Below are 12,077 nucleotides of genomic sequence, written 5' to 3'. Positions count from 1 at the left end.
TGGAAAAGCTGTTTGTTTGTTTGTTTGTTTTTTAAAAGATTTTATTTATTTGACAGACAGAGATCACAAGCAGGCAGAGAGGGGGGGGGAAGCAGCCTCCCTGCTGAGCAGAGAGCCAGATGTGGGGCTCGATCCCAGGACCCTGGGATCATGACCCAAGCCGAAAGCAGAGGCTTTAACCCACTGAGCCACCCAGGCACCCTCAAAAAGCTGTTTTTGATCCTGGCCCTTCTGCTGCTTGCTGGTGATGCCTCTGGGCCTTAGTTTCCTTGTCTGTAAAGTGGAGGTGCATAGAGTACTTACCCCCAAGGACTGTTGTGGGGATAAAGGAGCTAGAGTCTATAAAGCCCTTGTGCTGGCGACTGAGGGCTGGCTGTGGTTTTTAAATGCACCATTACAGGGCCTACTCCCAGGGGCTTGGTTTCGGGTATTTTCTTTGGGCATTCTGGGAGGGTGTCCTTTACAATTCTGGGTGTCCTGCCTTTTAAGGAGGGGTAAAAGGAATTAGTCAGTACCCATGCAAGTCACAGTGCTTCTCCACGAGGGCCCGGGTGCACGGATGGGCACCGTGTCGGGTCCTGGGCTGCGCTCCCCGAGCAGCCACCCGCGGGCGCCCCCTCCATCCGTGGACCTGAGCTCGCGTCACGCTGTCCGGCGGATGTGTCCCTGCATGACTATGGTTCAGGGTGAATTCGTTCTTTAGAGTCAACGGGCAACTGACAGGCGCCCCCAAATTAATTCATATCCATGGTAACCGTCACCCAGGGGAACAGTGAGAAACAAGAGGCTTTTCTTTCCATCCTCATCAGACGGAGCCGGTGCCCAGAGACCAGCAGGCCTGGTTCTCCCTCCAGCCGGCGCTGGCGCCACTCTTGGAAGAGGATGTGGGTGTCTCCTCCTCCTCTCTCCCTCCCAGGGCGCCCTAGCTGACTGCTCGAGGCTGCTGGGGATCAGGCCTGGACACTGCAGGACAGGGCCTGGGACTTCCTGCCTTTGAAAACACCCCTGAAGGTTGGCACTCCAGGTAATGGGTGGGAGGCTTGGGGAAGTGTTTGTCAGTCGTGGTCTGCGGCGGGCCGAGATTACCCAAACAAAGCTTGCATTTGTGGTACTTTAGAGTCTTTAGAGAGGAGGTTGGTGGTGATTGTGGGGGAGATCCTTGATCGACTTTATGATGGTAGGAAGGCACATCCTAGCTCTTTCATATCTGCTCTGAGGTATCTTTTTCTCTGAAGGTTTTTCCTCCTCTTCGGCTTCTGGTGACTTTTCTGGAGGGGAGTATTAGTGTTCTGGTACCAGCTGGCAAGGGAGATACATGCCTTGACTGATCTGAACAACTTTCTGCAGCTCTGATGTGTCTCGATGGTCCCGAGGGGTAAAATATGATTCGTATTGAATTACAAATTTGTTATTCCGCTGGGCTCAAGTTCTGGGCTAGTTGCCCTGGAAACTTTGAGAGAGATTAGAACCTTGTTTGTAACATGTGTTCTTCAAAACACTGGTCCTAAGAAATATTTAATAAGTAAATAGATATAAGTTCACATAGATCTAGAAATTGCTTCATACAAGTCTATGGTCATATGTATTTAAAAATTACCTCATACTCTACCTCTTATTGGAACATTACAATACATAGAACACGTGACAAGTCCTGAGACATAGTCTAGTTAAGAAGCGAGTTTGGCATTATTTGAATTCATGTTTCCCAAACTTCCTTTACTGGGATTTACATTTTTTTTTTTTTTGTATTCACATTTGTTCCACAAAATACAACTGAGGGATGGTTGGGCTGGAACTCCTTATACATTTCAGGCTCATTCTATATTCCAGAATGTAGCTAGAATGAAACACAGAATTCACCAGAAATGCAGGGGGGCTGTGTCTCCCATTTTCCCCACATTCCAGAGTGATGGAACTGTAAGTGTTCTTAGTGGGTTTGGGGTATGGGAGGCCAGGTCGTGGGGAGGCTAGATCCCTACTGAGCATCCTGAAAGGATGAGGGCTGACTTCTCCTCACACATCTCTAAGGATAGAGAGTTCACTGCTTCCTGGGAAGCCATTTGGTAGAGGGTCCAGTAAGTAGCATCCTGGTCTCTGGGACTATGCAGCCAAGCCCAGTTTACTATGACCTGTTATCACTTCAGTGGCTCAACGGAGCCCTCATATTCCCTCGAGTACATTTTTCCTATGTCTTCACAGTTCCTTATATGATGTCATAGCTTCACTGTCATGTTCATGTTCACTCACATATCATGTGGATGGAGTGTGGTTTGCTGATATCCTTCCCATAGTGTGTAAGGAGAAGCAGATTTGAATGCAGACTGAACAATTCCCTTCAGAGTCTGGAGCTGCACTTGCCCCTAGTCTCTGGTCTGGAAGAGGTCAAGTTCTCATCTGCTTGCCTTTCTCCTAGGGCAGCAACTTTTTGGTGTCGGATCTTTGATTAGACTGTCCATGCCACATGGTCTACACCACAGATGAGATATATGGTCCTATGGGTTAAATTAGGTGTCACCCTGGTGAGGAGGACTTATCAAGACTGTCCATTTTAGTCATTATGTTCTTAGCAACAAGAGTTTTTGGATAGAAAGTCTCAGCAAGCAAGTTGCCTTGTCATTTAGGAAACTGTCAGCTTCAAGTAAGAGAAAACCCTCCTCAAAATGTCTTAACAAAAGAACTTCACACACATACTAGTTGGCATTTGGTAGGAAGGCTTGTGGCTGCTTGACCCAGTAGCTTAAAGTGCCTCAAACATACCCTTTCACTTCGTCCCTTAATGGTGTCCAATTGTGTGAGCATGTGTGAGGATTTTCAAGGCTTTGGGACACTCTGTTGCACCCCATGTATTTGCCCTGCCCCAGGGAGAATAAGCATTTACCCATATTTTCCTTCTTCTTTCCTTATTCCTAATGTCTCCAGTTTCCTTCTTCTGCCATTTCCATTCTTTTTGAAGAACTTCCCTTAGCCATTCTTTTAGGGTAGGCTTGATGGTGACAAATTCTCTTAGTTTCTTTTGTCTGAGGATATCTTGATTTCAGTTTCATTCCTGAAGGATATTTTTGCTGGGTATAGAATTCTGGGCTCAAAGCTTTTTTTCTTTCAAGATTTTTTTTTTTTCTTTGCCTTTAGTGTTTTGAGCTTTGCTTGTGATATGTCCTGGAGTGGATTTCTTCAGGTTTATTGCATTTGGAATTTGCTCAGTTCCTGAATCTGTAGATTAAAGTCTTTCACTATATTTGGAAAGCTTTCAGGCATTATTTCTTTGAATACGTTTCTAGCCCCACCCTCTTTCTCCTCTCCACTCCAATAGTACAAGTGTTAGAGCTCTGGTTATAGGGCCGCACATCTCCAAGCTTCTGTTCCTTTCTTTTCAGTCTGTTTTCTCTCTGTCATATGCATTGGGTAGTTTCTATTGTTCTCTCTTCAAGTTTACTGATTCTGCCCTCCGTCATAGTCATATTCACACTGAGTGATTTCAGTTGAATTTTTTAGTTCTAAAATTTCCAGTTGGTTCTTCTTTATATCATCTATTCTGTTGCTGAGACTTTCTACTTTTTTATGTGTTTCAAGCATGTTCATCAAAGCATTTTATGATGGTTGCTCTCAAATCCTTATTAGATAATCCTAACATCTGTATCATTTTGGTGTTGCATCCCTGATTGTCTTCTCTCCTTTAAGTTGATATTTTCCTTGTTCTTGGTATGATCAGTAATCTTCAGTTGTATCTTAGACATTTGGGTGTTAGAGGTGAGACTCTAGATCCTACCTAGTCTCCTTTTTTTCAGGCCATCATGCTGTCTAGGTGTAGCCCACAGATCTAGGTGGGAATGGATTTTTCCCACTGAACCCCACTGGCACCATCCAAGCAAAAATAGGGCCCTGCCCCACACTGCCATGCCTTGCCTCATTGTCCTGGAAGTTCCATTCCCCACTGGCCCCTGCTGGGTAGAGCCTTAAAAAACCAAACAAACATATAGAAATGTACACATATCATGTGAAGAGTTTACAAACTGGAAACATGGGGGAATTTTAAGAATTTTCTGATTTCTAAAAATGTATCAAATCATTTTTCTCTATTAGCTCCCAGTAAAGGAAGTTTGGGAAACATGAATTCAAATAATGCCCAGAATTATTCATTCACTTACTGATTCCTTCTATCCCTTATCTCTTTTTCTTACATTCCTTCTTTCATTTCATTTATTTATTAATGTATTCACATATTGGTTTTCTTCCCTCCCTTCCCTCCTCCTTCCCATCCATCCACCCAACCATTATTGAGGGAACAGCTTTCCTCCCTCATGTACTTTCTGTGGCTGTGAGGCAGCGAGCTCTTCTTCTCTAACAGTCTTCTGTGGGGGTAAGGAAGGAGGCATACATCTCATGTGGGGTAAGGGGCTGGCTTTTCTTGGGAGAAGTCCCTGAGGAGCAGCTGGGCCAGAAGCAGCATAATTAGAAAGCTTCGGTCTTGCCTTGTCACTACCACTGATTTCCTTTGAGAACCTCTGGGCCTCAGTTTCCCTCATCTGTAACATGAAGGGCTTGGCTTGGTCCTCTCTTGGACCCTGTGACTCAGGTCACCTATATGATGCTGGAGTTTCCCAGGGGATGAGCCAGCCCAAGGAGGATATGGATTGAGGGGGGCCCATTCTGAGCCCTTGGTAGTATCTGAGCAGCTGCGCCCAGCCTGCACTGCTGTCAGTACCTCCCAGGTGCTCAGGGGCTGGGCTCTGAGGGGTGGACTGGGGTAAGAAGGAACAGGACTGATATTTTGGGAGGATGAGTCAGCCCAAGTGTCAGTCTAGAGACAGCACCAGTTTGCCTCCATTGTTCTACTTCCTTGTGTGGGTGTGTGTGTCGTGTGCAAGGCAGGGACTTCCAGTTCTTCTCCTCAGCCTGGGGAAGGACCCAAGATACACAAAAAAATCTTAGTGTGAAGGGACCTGAAGGGACTTGGAAGCCCCAGAAGGATGGGGACTCACCAGAAGCCACATAGTAAAGTTGATGACAGGGTCAGCACTGGGACCAACCCACCTGTTTCCTTGTTGGTTGAACCCTTGGTCTGGTCATATGCTAATCATCAGTAGCCTGGACTTGCTTTATCCTGAGAGGTGGGAATCCAAGGCCCAGCCTGAACATTCGCCTCCCTGGCATTTCCATCAGAAGGGCCTTGCCCCACGTGCTGCATGTAAGCTAACTTCTCTTTGTGGCTAAGACAGTGCTGGTTTCCAATGGGGCAATGCTGGTCAAGAGGTCACCCCGGAACCCCCTTCCCATCTTCCATACAATGTGTGGTGCTCAGACTCTGGTCTGTGGCCTGGAGATACTATTTCCAATGTCCCCCCCGGGAAAAGCAGTGAATGTTGCAGGGAAAGGGAGCTCTTTACCACTAATAGTCCCCTGTCCTCATGTCATCAGGGCTCGTGGTACTCCCACCACACGGACTGTCTACTGTGCACTCTGGTCCTAGGATCTCGGGAGCTCACGGCCTAGTGTGTGTGTGCGACTGGCTGGGCCAGGGGGTGGGCCGGGGCAATATGTACGTACAGGGGGAGGAAGAGATTTGAGAAAGGCTTTTTTTCTCAGTTATGTACTTAGATGTTTATTTGCATATTTTAATCAGACATCTGGATATTTTGCAATGAGAAGTGTGTTCAGGATACCCAGTCCTTTACATTACTAGAAATAGAGCAGTTTGGTTCATTTTACAGGTCACTAAGGGCCAGGAAGACCCTCGGGGATATTTCCATTGAAAGAATAGGGTCGAAATGTAATCATTGTCCATTTACTGAATCACGTATTGCAAGTTTCCGGATAACAGTTTTTGAGATCTTGAGCTGCTTGCTGGGTGGACAAGGGCTGTCGTCCGTGGATGTGATGAGGACTACTTCCCTGGTGCGCACAAGAGCTCTTCTCCCGGCCTGTGATTCTGCACGGTCAGTCTGCTGACGTCATTGTTTCAAGTATTTACTCTGGGGCGTGCTGAGCCTTGGGCCGTGTTGGTTGTATAGAAATCCTCACTGGTGGTCCTTGTGCTCAGGGGGACACAGACATGGAGTCATCAAGCTTGCCTGAAAATAGTGAGACAGGGAGCTTAGGGACTGGCAGAAAGAGCCTTATACTCAAATTGGGTGATTGGAGGCAAGTTTTGTGGGAGGGGTTTATACAGATTATGGGCAGGATGTGGACAAATCACCTCCTGAGGCCGGCTGGTCATGCTGGGCACCCTCACCCTCTTTAGGCTTGAAGGGAGTAGTTATAGGACCTCAGAAACACAGAGGGCTGCCTGTCAGGAGCCCTGACCTTTGTGTGAAGAGCCGTGACCTTCAGGTGAGGGGCACAGCCAGCCCAGCAGGACGGCACGGGGGAAGGTGGGGGAGTGGAACCCTGGCCTCTCTCCTCTGTCTTCCACTGGCCAAGCCCAAGGGAGCCAGAAGGCAGAGGGCCTGAAATGTGGGCACAGAGCAGAGTGAAGGGGAAGGAGAGAGGACCGGTTGTGGAGGGAGTGGGAGAGAGCCCGCACTCAGACTCTTTCTGGAAGGAGCAGGGAGCTTCTCCAGGAGAGGATGCTTGAGCTCTGTACCAGTTTCCTGGGCCCGCTGTAAAACCTACCACACACTGGGTGGGTTAGCATGGCAGAAATGTGTGGGCTTATAGTGCTGAAGCCCACAAGGCCAAAGTCAGCCCTGCAGGCCGGGCCGTGCTCCCTCTGAAGGTGCCAGGGAAGGATGCTCCCGGCCTCGCTCCCAGCCTCTGGTAGTTGCTTGTCTGTGGCAGCGTAACTCCAGTCTTCCCGCAGCATTCTCCGTGTGTGTGTGCACATGCATGTTCAGATTTCCCCTTTTTAGATGAAACCAGAGAGAGAGAGAGACAAACCATAGGAGACTCTCAATCATAGGAAACACACTGAGGGTTGCTGGAGGGGAGGGAGGTGGACGGATGGGGTAGCTGGGTGACGGGCATTGAGGAAGGCATGTGGTATAATGAGCGCTGGGTGTTACACAAGACTGACGCATCACTGACCTCTACCTCTGAAACGAATATACTTTATGTTAATTAATTGAATTTAAATTTAAAAAAATTTCCGCTTTTGGTAAAGGCCCCAGGCATGTTGTTTAGGGTCCCCCCGACTCCAGTAGGACCTCCTCTTGACGGAGCCAGCTACAGCTGCAAGACCTTATTTCCAAACAAGGTCCCGTTCTGGGTTCTGGGCGCCTGAAACTTCAGCGTATGAATTTTTAGGAAACGCAGTTGAACCCATAACGGAATTGTGTCTTGAATGATGTGTAGGGATTTACCAGGCACACAAGCATGGGTGTGTGTTTGTGGGTTTGCATGTGTGTATATGCATGTGCGCATGCGTGTATATGCATCTGCGCATGCGTGTACATGTATGGCTGTGGTCGCACACGTGTAGAGCATGTGTGTGAGTGTATGTGTGCATGTACATGTGTATGCGTGTGTGGGCTCATACATGTATACACGCACACATGTGTGAATGCGTGTGTGTGCAGGTGTGGGCATGTGGGTGCACGCTTGTGTGTGGTGCTCTGCAGGGAGAGCTATTAGGCAGATACCCGGGGGGGGGGGGGGGGGGGGGGGGGGCTGAGAGTCCTGTGTTTGGGGTCTTCCCGGTGGCTTTGATGACCTTGAGACCAGGTCTCTCCTCCTTCGCCTGTGCCCCACAGGGTCCCATCCCCTGGAGTTCCTCTGCCTGTGCCCTGGGCACCCTTCCCTCAGGGCTTGATTCTGAAGCTTAAACAATGTGGGGGCTTCTCTAAGAAAGAAGACAAAATGTGATCTGGAGGTATTTAGGATGACAACAGAAATCACAGAGAATTGGTGAGGCAGGAGATTCAGGTCCCTCCCTCCTGGGATCTCTTCAGGTGAGGGACCAGAAAGCTTCCGGACGGCAGCCTGCCCCTTCAGGCCCCCCACTCTCCCATACAGGAAACTCCCCAGCTCCCGGGGCCCTGGGCTGGGGCTCAGCAGTTCCAGCTTCGGAGGCCTCCACCCCTGCCTGCACCTGGCCGGCTCCTTAGCTTTCAGGCTTCGGGCTCACGCCACACCTCCTGGCCCCAGGCTCCCTCTGGTCACGTGGTCCCCGACCTGGGGAGCAGGTGACTCACTGAGTCCGCACCTGCCTGGCAGAGTGCCTTCTGAGGGTCACACACCCGGGGGTGGGGTGGGGTGGGGAGGGCTGCATGTTGTTCCCTGCTTGGCACGCGGGGGAACCGGGGCTCCAACAGCTTGTGTCTTGCCGGAGGTCAGGCTGTGGCTGGGATCAGATCCTGTCTGCCCCTGAGCCGTGCTTCTCCGGGGTTGTGAGAAGGGTCCCTGCCTTATTGTAGGTAACACAGTAATGCACAGGGAGTTTGTGGGGGGTCTCTCTCCATTACTCAGCTCCTAAGGGCAAACCGCCACCTTTCCAAGTTTCCAGCATCTGGCAGAGAATGTGACGCACGAAGTCCCCTGGAGAGCAGGCCAGCAGGGTCAGGCAGAGAGCAGGAGGCACAGGGAGAGACGGGGCTGAAGGAGGACTTGTCAGATGTGGTGTCAAGTGTAGCCTTTACCCAAGGACACTGGGAGCCATCTGGGGTGTCCGACTGGGGAGTGATCATTGGATCTGTATTTTCGAAGCTCTGACTCGGGCTGTGATGTAAGGATGGGGTTGGGGGGCGGTGCACACGTGTCCCCTCTTAGCAGAGCTCAGGGACATGAAGGCTGGCCTCATCTTGTCCCCGCGCTGTCTGTCATTGCCTCTGATCCTTCTCACTGATAAGCTATGAAACTTGGGCAGGGGCTCGCCTTGCTGGGCCTCCATTATCCCGTCTGTAACCTCAGGTTTCCTCGTGTCCACTTCGAGGGGGGCAGTCCAGCGCAAGACACATGGAAGCTTCTTCCTGCTCTTAGCTGGTCCTGGTTTGGAGGAAATGCCTCCTTCCTGGGGCCTCTGCTAAAGGGAGTGCAGGAGCTCAGCTCACCTTGCCATCTTGCCCACTGAGGAGCGATGGAGGGCAGCAGCCTCCCTGTGGGCCCAGCAGGCCTGTGGCATTCTGGCCCTGGGGCCAGTGCCTGCCTTGTGGGATCTTGTCAGTGCTAATGGGCTAACCCTCCTGGCCCCCTCATGGAGCGTGGTTGCTGTTCCTTCCACGGCCTCTGGGGAGGCTCCACAGGCCTGCTCTTAGTGTCTCAGAGAAGAGGCGAGAACCCAGGAACTTGCTGGCAGGGCCAGGAGAAGGTTCAGTCAGTAAGCCCTGGGCACGTATGATTCAGTTGGCCAGGCCTCCTGGATGTGCGACCAGCCTCCTGCTGGCTTTCCCCACCCTGTGTTATGTCTGTCTGCCTGTTCCCTTGTAACCAGCTTGGGGATCTGCCTAGAAAACTTCATAGCGTCTTTGGGCGAGCAGTTCTTTGCAAGGCTGCGTAAAATCAGCGAGGCCCCTGGCTCCCATTGCCCTCACCTTGTGGCCCTTGGATAGTGAGAGTTAGAACGGTTTGGTGTGAGGGAGCAGTTGTCACAATGTCAGCCTGGCGCTTCTGCCAGGGGCTCGGGCTCCGTGAGGAAGCACATATGGGCTATTAGTATTCACATTTTCTAAAAGCTGGGATAGTGAAATCTGGCTGAGAAGGAGGCCACAGGCTTCTTGCTATGCCTGTGTTTCTGCTGGAGACAGCGCTAACAGAGATGCGCGGCCTGATGACAGGCTGGACATAATCACAAGCCTATTACGTGCCCTATTTAATCCCTAGAGCTACCCTCTCAAGTCGGTATTGTTATCCCCATTTTATAGATGAGGAAACAGAAGTTGAGAAAGGTTAAGGACCGGCCAGAGGTCACAGCTGGAAGAAACTGGGTCAGGATTCAAAGTCAGTTCTGCCTGTTGCCAAGGCCCGGATGCTCACCCTCCCTGCCCCATCTGCATCTAGAAACAGCTTGGGAGCTGAACCAGAATTGGGCCCACAGTCTCCTGCCGCAAAACCAGGGGTTTACTGCCAACGACATCCCTGCCCTGAGCCTGCCATGCACTCCCTTGCTCTGTGGTCATTGCGCAGCGCAGCCCAGCTGTCTCTCACCAGCAGCCCCACAGGACAGGTTGGCCACTTGGGAGCGCCCCATGCCCGGCAGGGCCCCAAAGGAAACAAGGCCAAGGGGAAATGTCTCCTGGCTCCCTCTCTCCCTCATGCAGGAGCTACGGGCTCCTTTGGAGCAGCGGTTGCTATGCAGCCTTGTTTATTCAGAGAGAGCCTGGCAGAGGCCAGTAGCACACTCAAAGCTGGGCCAGGGGCCTGTTCAGCAGCCTGGGGCCGGCCAGGCCTGGGGCCACCTCGTTCTTGCCCCTCCGGGCCCATGGGCTGCATTCTCTGCAGAGAGACACCAGCGCCTGGCTTCCTCCAGTGACAGGGTTGGCCTCTAGACGGAGCGGTAAGATGGATGTGCAGGGGGGGGAGGGAGCGGGAGGAGGGTCAGGCTGCCTGGAGCCCTTGGAGGGGTGTGGAAGAGCTGATCTGGAGCAAGGACACAGGGTTCCGCGGGGGGGGGAGGCCGGGGGACCGTGGAGCTGTCCCTTCCTCTCTCCGCAGCCTGTTGCTCTCTGAGCCTATGAGTTATGGAAGGGAGCTTCCCTCTCCTCCTGGCCACGGCCTCCCTGTTTGGGGGTCAGCTCCACTCCCTGGGGTGCTGAGGGTGATGGTGCCAGAGGGATAAGGAAGGCTCCGTGTTAGGGGCACTGGGGCACAGGCCTTGGACAGGCTGGAAGAAGCAGGATTCAAAGCCAGCTCTGCCTGCTGCAAGGCCTAGCTGCTCCCACTACTGGCTCTCCTGGGTCTCTGGGTTTGAATTCAGACTCCACTTCTCCCTGGGTGTGCGGACTTAGGCCCTTTTCATTCTGAGCCTCAGTTTCCTTGTCTGTAAAGCGGGGGTTAAGTGACATTTCCCTTGGGGCTGCTCGTGAAAGGTGGAGATGGTAAGGAGAGAGAGGAGTGTGTTGGGCCCTGTGCTCAACGGAAGTTACTTTTCGTGGTGCCATTATTATTACAGCAGAGATGATCGTGTTCCTTTCCAGAGCAGATCTGGGGCTCCCAAAACAAGGGGTTTGGTGAACCACTTCTCCAGGACAAGGGCTTACATTGGCTGGGGACCTTGAAGGGCTGGTGTTCCTTCCAGAGCCCTCGAAGGGACTGTAGGGCCTGTGCTGGGGGTGGGGGGTGGGGGTTTGTCCATGGCTGCAGAGGGTCATGGAGCACAGTGGTGCCCAGCCCCACCGAGGCGGGCCATGCAGGGGTATAAGCGGACAGGTCCTTTCCAAACCCAGGGGGGCCAGTTCAGCCCCTGAAGCCTTGGCCTGGCCGATAAGAAGGAGGGGGAAGGTCATGGGAGCAACTGACGGGGAGGTATCAGGCTGAGCTCAGGAGCGTCAAGGTCACCCAAGGTCACCTGTTGCCCCAATGCCACCTCACAGGCACCTGACTCTGCTCACGGGCATGATGAGAAGTTTATCGCTAGTTTTATATTCAACCTCTCGCCGACAAAAAAATGTATAAGACTCACCAACAGTTTAAAGTAGAATTAATGTGTAGCCACCACTGTCCAGGGCAGGAAAGAGATGCTCTCTAGGGCAGCCCCCAATGCCTCCCCCGCAGGCCCCTTCCTATCACAGCCGCCTCCTTGCCCCCCAGGGTTGACCACATTCCTCATTTCCCCTGGCTTTTCCATAAAGTCGTACCATCTTTGTGTGTTTGTCTAAGCTGTTGAATTTCATGTTTGAAATGCACACAAATAGAATGGCAGCCTCTGGGCCCTTCCGTGCCTAGTGTCTGTCAGTAAACATTGTGCATGGTGCTGAGCAGAGTGCTGTTGAGTAGCTTTGCTCATTTTCATTGCCATGGAATATTCTGTGACACGAATACCGTAACTTTTTCTCCAGTTTCCTGTTGGGTGTTCGGGTTATTTCCAGATTTGGGCCATTGCCAACAGGGCTGCTATGAACGTTCTCGTACTTCTGTCTTGGTTCACAACATGCAAAGTTTTCTTGAAGGAAGACCCCTAGAGGTGGTCTTGCTGGGCATAGGGCTTGCAT

General features: G+C 51.5%; 1 protein-coding gene across 2 annotated transcripts in view; it reads left to right on the top strand.

The window, feature by feature from the left end:
• The first annotated feature begins 10,229 nt into the window (after nt 1-10,229).
• The window catches only part of TOGARAM2 (TOG array regulator of axonemal microtubules 2), a 48,531-nt gene continuing 46,683 nt past the window's right edge, over nt 10,230-12,077 (top strand). Inside the window, exon 1 of one of the 2 annotated variants that reach the window (XR_006604885.1) lies at nt 10,230-10,423. The gene's annotated coding sequence lies outside the window, so the exon portion shown is untranslated. The remainder of the gene's footprint in view (nt 10,424-12,077) is intronic. The other variant, XM_004777470.3, reaches the window with a different exon arrangement.

This window comes from Mustela putorius, unplaced genomic scaffold (genome assembly GCF_011764305.1).
Source record: "Mustela putorius furo isolate JIRA1106 unplaced genomic scaffold, ASM1176430v1.1 tig00537293_pilon_pilon_pilon, whole genome shotgun sequence".
NCBI lineage: Eukaryota > Metazoa > Chordata > Mammalia > Carnivora > Mustelidae > Mustela > Mustela putorius.
This window is presented reverse-complemented; position numbering and strand designations above follow the sequence as displayed.